General features: G+C 40.1%; 1 pseudogene; it reads left to right on the top strand.

Annotated features, from left to right (window-relative positions):
* The first annotated feature begins 2,262 nt into the window (after positions 1-2,262).
* Positions 2,263-2,381, top strand: LOC111742649 (annotated as a pseudogene).
* The last annotated feature ends 4,924 nt before the right edge of the window (positions 2,382-7,305 follow it).

Below are 7,305 nucleotides of genomic sequence, written 5' to 3'. Positions count from 1 at the left end.
ATCATAAAACTACAATGACAGTCTTAAGTAAATAATAAGTTTTCTTAACTATCTTCAATTGAGATACATGAGTTAAGAAATAAGACAGAAGCAAATGATTATTTGGAAATACTATCAGAAGCACAGTTCTCCTATCAATAAAAAACCTAGATAATTAGCTCATGATAACTATCGGAACATTTTCTAGTAGGAGAAAAAATACTTTAGAGCACATCCAGGTGCAAGAGTTCCTGACTTTATTTACAAGTGTACTTGAGGTTAGGTGTGATTGTCGGGTTATAAAAAAGATTGTTTTCCTTGTGGAACACATTGATTTGAGGTGATTTAAATAGCCCTTGCCATAATTTTTTCTTTACAACTTTTGATTATTGAACTAAGGCCTAGACCAGATAGTGTATACTTTGGCCAAGATAATATCCTCTTGGGTCTACTGTAGTGTTTCAGTGCTTAGAAGAATATAATTAGAGTCGTTCTATGTGGAATTTGAAGTCTAGATTTCACTTTTACACTTGCGTTAATCCATGTGGTCCTGGAACTAGCATTTCTAATCTCTCACCATGTCTTGCCAGTTTTACCTCCTAAATGTCTCCTAAACCCACTCTCTTCGCGGCTCCCCTGCCACCGCCCTATCCCACGCTACTCTCTTTTCCTGCCTGGACACGCCAACAACCAACCTGGTCTTCTCAATTCCATTCCTGTCATCCTACACTTAGTTTTCCTCATAGTAGCCGGAGTGTGATCTTTAGAAGAAATTAGATCATGTAAAAGTACTAGGGTGACCAATCCCTCGATTTGCCCAGGACTGTTCCATTTTGTCACTGACAACCCCACATTCTTCAATCTCAGGCAAACTGGGATGGTTGGTCACCCTAGAACTCCGCTCAAAAGCTGCCCTCATCAAAGCCAAGATGCGCTGGTCACTGTAAGATCACCAGCTCTATTTCTGACACGCTCCAATTATCCTTGGAATAAACCCTCTATAATGGTCTGTGAGGCCCTATAGGACCTCTCTCTTGCCTTCTTCTACGCTCCTCCTTGGGCGCTCCACTGCAGGTACACTGGCTTTATCTTAATCATAGGACTTCACTGTGTTCCTTCCCACCTCAGGGCCTTTGTCTTTCATTTTATGGAAATGTACTTTCTGTCCCCTTTCACTGAGTTAATTCAGGTTCATCCTTCAGCTTACTCCTACCTCACTACGTTAGGGTCCTCTGACACAAGCTCTCAGAACGTTCTGTTTCTTCCTTCATAGTACTTACTATTGTCATATAATTACTTATTAGTAGTTTAATACCTGATTCCCATACCAGGCTGTAAATTCCATGAGCATCACAAGCACGTGTGTTTTTGTTTATTATTGTGGCTTTAACTCCTAGAATGTACTTGGGACACAAAAGGGGCTCAACAAATATCCGCTTCAGTTCCACTGCTAATGCCATAGGCTGGATTTGAGATTCTTGAAGCATTTCCCTGCTTCTAATCTATTCACCTTCCAAACCATCATGTGCACTACTGCCATGCTAATCGTCTAGATGCAGATACCCTCTGAAGTTCCACAGCCACCACCGTGTCCCACATTGCTCTGTTGACATGCCCCATATATAGAGTATGTTTACTAAGAGTGAAATACTTTGTGTGCTTAATGTCTCCCTCACAACTACTCTTGAGGAATGTTCTACCTATTTTCCATGTGAGAAGAGAAGGGCTTAGAGAGATTAATTAAATAATCTATTAGGGTCATCGAGTTTATAAGAGATGGCACCAGGTTGGTGCCTCATGTAAAAACCTTTGCATTTTTGACTTCCGATTCATGTTTTATTAGTTAGAATTAGGTTTGGCTAAAAGAAAAGTCCGAAGTACAGTGATAGTGACTTAAGCAAGAAATAAAATGACATCTTTCTCATTTTAAACAGCCCAGGGGAAAGCAGTCCAGAGTTAGGATGGTCTGATTAGGGACACAGACTCATCCCGTGTCACTGTTTGCTCGCCCAAACTTATAACTTCCAACTTCCGGTCCAAAAAGGCTACTTGAGCTGCAGTTATCCTCATCCCTATTTAGTTAACAGGAAAGTGAAAGAGGTGCCCTGTTCTTTAAAGATACTTTAGAGGGGTTGCAGCTGACACTTTTTATTTATATCTCATTGGCCAAAATGTAATCATAGGATCACACCTCCCTGCAAAGAAGGCTGAGAAATATAGTCTATGTTTTGGTCAGCTATAAGCCAACATTTTTTTTAAAAACCCTCTTATAAGAAAGAATGAGTCTATGGCCATGCCACCCTGAACAAGCCCCATCCCGTCTGATCTCGGAAACTAAGCAGGGTCGGGCCTGGTTAGTACTTGGACGGGAGACCACTAAGGAAGACCAGGTGCTGTAGGCATTAAAAAAAAAAAAAAGAAAAAGAAAAGAAAGAAGGAAGGAATGAATATTGGGGGAAATAATCAGCATCTTTCAAATACATGCTATACCAAGTTCTACTTCTGACTTTCTACTTACCTACAGTTTGGTTTCATCCTACATAACCTTGTTTTTCCACCCTCGCTCACCTTAAACTTTTGCCACAATGGGACCATTGAACCATTCATTTCTGTCTCCCAGACAAATCAAACTCATTTAAAGTTTTACTCTCTTTGCTCTCTCCTACTTGGGAAGGGGTCCTGTCAGCTCACATAATTAATGCCTTACCCACACTTTACCACCCAGCTCTCCTCCCTCACCCGTGGAGGTTCACTGACTCTTTTAGTCGGTGTACTTCCCCCTTCTTTGAACTCCAATCGCAAACATCAAATGTCCACATAACATAGAAGCATTTCATTATCTTCTAAAAGTCTCCTCTACATTAGCTTTCTTTCCCCGAAATAAAATGAGAGAAACAAAACATAGCAAACACCTCATAAATAAATACTTGTTGATTAATATGTAAAACAGTCTTGTTTACATACTCTAACTCTCATCTAGACCTCTGGTTTATTCAGCATTTTGCCAGTTAGTTTGCACAATGAGACTCATTGTCTTTCTTCCGTGAAAATATATCCATCTAATGAATATTTGCTGAGTACACATTAAGAGCCCTCATGGAAGGAAGCTTAGGTTATCCATTTAAAGCTCTCTCACTTGATTTCAAGTTTTGAGTGGAAACGATGTTGTTTGTTGTATTATTGTGCCCTGCTTACCAAACCTTACGTGCACACAAATCACCTGGGGATCTTATTAAAATGTAGATACTGATTCAGGAGATCTGGGGTAGAGCCTGAGAATCTGCATTTCTAATCCATCCTAGGTGACACCGATGTTGGCAGATCACACATTAAATAGCAAGGCTGTAGAGATCTTCAGAGCCTCTGCCTCAGATCACCTGAAGATGCTTTTTAATGTTGAAGATCCTGGGGCCCCACCTGAGACCCACTGAATCAGGATCTCTGGGGTTTCTCAAGGCTGTGTGGTTGCCAGCATCTGATTCCAAACAAGTTAGATTTCTATTTCAGTTCATGCTTTGAAGCCAAAGTTTAAGAGAAACAAAGAATTTGAAGGTATATTTTATAAAATGTTTCGAGAGAAATATGCCTGGCTATTTCAAGAGAAAACCACTTTTAAAGAAATTCTTTTCTTACCCTTCTTATTTCTTTCAACCAATAAATACCTGCCTACCTCAGGGGGTTACTGTTAGCATCTAACAAGAGAGAGAGAGAAACTGTGTTGACTGCTAGGTGCTGGAGAAATGCAAGGTGGCATGGTTTTCATTACAAGGGTCTCAGCCACCAGTCTCAACTCCCAAGATGACAAATTAACCTTAAACACAGTTGGAATAGGAGCAGAGTGAAACTTTCTGTTCGAACCTCTTATGATTTAAGCTGATGAGAGCCATGGAAAGAGCCAAGCTGCACTGCCGAAGGCTTGGTAAAGAGGAGGAAATTCAACCCAGGTAAGGACAAGTAATATGCTTTACAGGAAACATTAAACACACTATCAGCCCTGAATGGCTTGTTAACCTCTGATGTATCAGATCATCACGGAACAGGTGCAGTACAGAAAAAGTGGACAGAGAAGCCAGCCCTCTGTAACCTGGCTAAGAGACTGCCTGGGGAGTCAGGAGACCACATAGAGTCACCAACCATTTGCCAGGACTGAGAAATTTCCGGGGATGTGGGACTTTGAGTGCTAAAACGATGAAAGTCTTGGGCAAATGAGAAGGAGTTGGTCACCTTAAGACCACGCCAGCTCTATTTCTGATACAATCTATGAAGAACAACCATGTAACTTCTCCATACCTTACTTCCTCTGTTCGTAAGTAGAATTATCCTGTGTTCCTTTTCCACCGGGGAATTCTCCCTTATCGAATATCACTACATTCCTCCGCCCTAACAAAGGAACTCCAGTGGGATTTTTTTTTTTTTCATTTGTGGGAAAACCTAGAAATAGGATATTATGAGATAAAAGTTTCCAGAATAAGTTAGGAGCTTCTGGCAGGACTTGGAGGCGTGAAAGAAAGCTTGAGATGTGAGATTGACGAGAGTCTCCTGAGGATGGAGGTGAGGCCGGAGGAAAGGGAGAAGAAGCTTTTTCAAAGCGGCTCATTAGGCGACTGTTTTCCAGGAAGAAGTCAATGCTGGGGAATTCTGTGGACAGAGTCCAAATAGATTGCCAAGTTTGAATTCATGTAACTGTGAGGAGAACAATTTTGTCCAGAAGTTAAGGGGAATCCAGGACTTAAGAAGACCTAGCTTTTCTGAGAGGCTAGAAAGGGTGAAAGAAGTGGATTTGGCTTTAAAAAGAGGATAAGCTCGGAAGGACAGGAAAATGGAAAGAAGCGAGCTACCGATGGACAAGCAGATAAAAATGAGGTGGAGGGACTGGAACTTGTTTGCATCTGAGTGGAGTACCATGAAACCGTGCACCTGGAACTTCTCAAATCTGTCCAGTTTAGATGCTGAGAACTCCTTGAACTGTGGGTTCATAGTTGGGCAGTTAATTGTGGTGGCTATTTACTGCAACAAGCATGCAGAAGGAATCTGTGAAAGCAAAGAATGAAGTCAAACCTTAACTTGAAATGGTTTGGTGCTCTCTATAAATGCAGTAATTATTCAGAGAAGGGACGCTGGAGGTCTGCATGAGCAGAAAGGCTGTCCCTGGCTGTTGAAAGTTGGTCAGAAAAAAAAAAAGATGGCATTCAAGGTTAGGGAAACAGCCAAAATGAAGCTATGGAATGTGTTCAATTAAAAGTAGAGGAGGCTGGTTGGGAAGTCGATGAGAATTAAAGTAGAATTTGACAACGTTTCCCTACCTTTAACTTCAAGGCGCTCATCAAAAATGGTAATAATAGTGTGGGGTGAATGGAGTCAACCATTCTGCTGCCATGTTAACTTAATTGAGACACAGCAGTGTGCATGGCCCATTGATTGATAAACTCTAGAATAATGAGTGAGAAATCAGGTATTGAAGGCCCTGAAGTAAACCAGACAGAGACATTCAGACTTGATTTGTTAGGACATGGAAAACCGATGTCAAAACTTGAAGAGGAAAATGAAATGTCAAAAATGGTACTTTAAGAAAAATACTATGACCACATTATCTAGGATGGATTTGGAGTTAGGTGATAGCTTAAGAATAAAAGAAGGAAGATATTTTAGTAATAAAAGAGGTAATAGTATTTTGTACAATTAGTGATTCCACTGAGGTACTTGTAGCCATCGAATATTATTGAAATAATCACTTTTAAAAGATTGAAATACATTTTATAATGAAGTATTAGCAACATTATTTCTCCTAGGTATAGTTTGGATGTTGTTGATGATGGTGATGATATCACCATTCAAGGTATCCTATTGTCAAATTAAAAAGGTGAAAAGAAATTATTTAGTCTGAATAAATCAAACAAACATTTGTTTCCTACCACATATAAAGAACTAAGCTACACACTGGGAAAACAAAAATGAGAAAGACAGCTATGTGGAACCCCTAATTTCAGTAGAGAACCTGAACTATAAAACATCCAGGCTTGTTACAATGTGGTAAGTATTGTGACAGAAGCCTGCGTTTGGAGGAAGACAGTGAATTCTGAAGTCGGGACGGGAGTGGGAATATGGATCCTTTGATATCTTAGCTGGATCACAAGGGATGGATATGATCGAATAGACACAGAGAAGGGAAAAAGCTTGAACAAGAAAAAACATGAGCTTGTATGTAGAAGTTGCACAGTTCATCCTTTCAAGATGTACATTAGCGTGGCTAGTACAGTAGTGGAGAGGGATGGGGCAGTGCGCGGGGGCATGTGGGAAGGGTGAGGAGAGAGTGATAAGAGGCAAGAATGGAAAAAAATAGCATCGTCTGGTAGAGAATAGCTTTTCTACCAGTCTCTCCTAGAGAGAGGCATTATAGTGTGTGATCAGTAGTTTGGGCTTGGAGCCTGAGAACCAAGTCCTAGCCCTGCCACTTGCTATCTTAGTGACCTAAGGCAGATTGTTTTATCTCCCTATCTTTAAGATATGGGTAACAATATGGTCTTTGAAAGGTCTTTGTGAAGATCGAATGAGTTAATGCATGTAAAGCACTGAGAACAGGGCCTAGAAGTTGAAAGTGATCGATAAATGTCAACTATTATTATTTTAGCATACTCGGCAATAATATGTCATTATTTCAGTTCTTATATTAGAAAAATGCAATTCTAAATCTGAATTTGTCTTATTCATAGGGTAATACATGACTTCATAGGTTCTGTCATTGGAGAAAGTTGCCGAAATAGGCTTCTCCAAAATATCTTACAAGAATGTTCATCCACCACAGTACCTGAGCATCTACTGCTAGAAATGCATCAAGGCTTTGAGGGTTTTAGGAGGTTCTTCATAAAATGTTCATACTTTAGGAAGAGAGAACACAATTTTTTGTCGTAAGCAGCACCTCAGCATGGATTAGTTTATCCCAGGCGGGAAAGACAGGACTGAGCCAAGGAAATGCAATGTTGGAGAGGTGAAAAAGGTTTTTGCTTAGAGTGTTGTCTTTTGGAAGAGTGCAGGTCTTAGGTGAGGTCTGTAGTACCTGTTGGGAACTAGAGATCATTTTAGTATTAAGAAGGGAAAAGGGAAATGAGTTGAAGAGGAGAGGGGCACAGAGGAGAAGAGAGAATTGTTTACTCAATAGTGCTTAGAGACAACCTTGTTCATGAAAAGTTGCTGAAGTGGCTTAAATAAAGCTTCAGTCAAGCCGTAAAGATCTGATGCAACTTATCTAAAAAATATTAAGTTTATAAGCCCTAATACATTTAATATAAAATGATTACTGATACTAACATAGAAGAAAAAAATATATAT

Source organism: Pteropus vampyrus, unplaced genomic scaffold, assembly GCF_000151845.1.
Source record: "Pteropus vampyrus isolate Shadow unplaced genomic scaffold, Pvam_2.0 Scaffold98, whole genome shotgun sequence".
NCBI classification, from domain to species: domain Eukaryota; kingdom Metazoa; phylum Chordata; class Mammalia; order Chiroptera; family Pteropodidae; genus Pteropus; species Pteropus vampyrus.
Note: the sequence above shows the minus strand (reverse complement) of the source record. Positions and strands in the feature narration are given on the sequence as shown.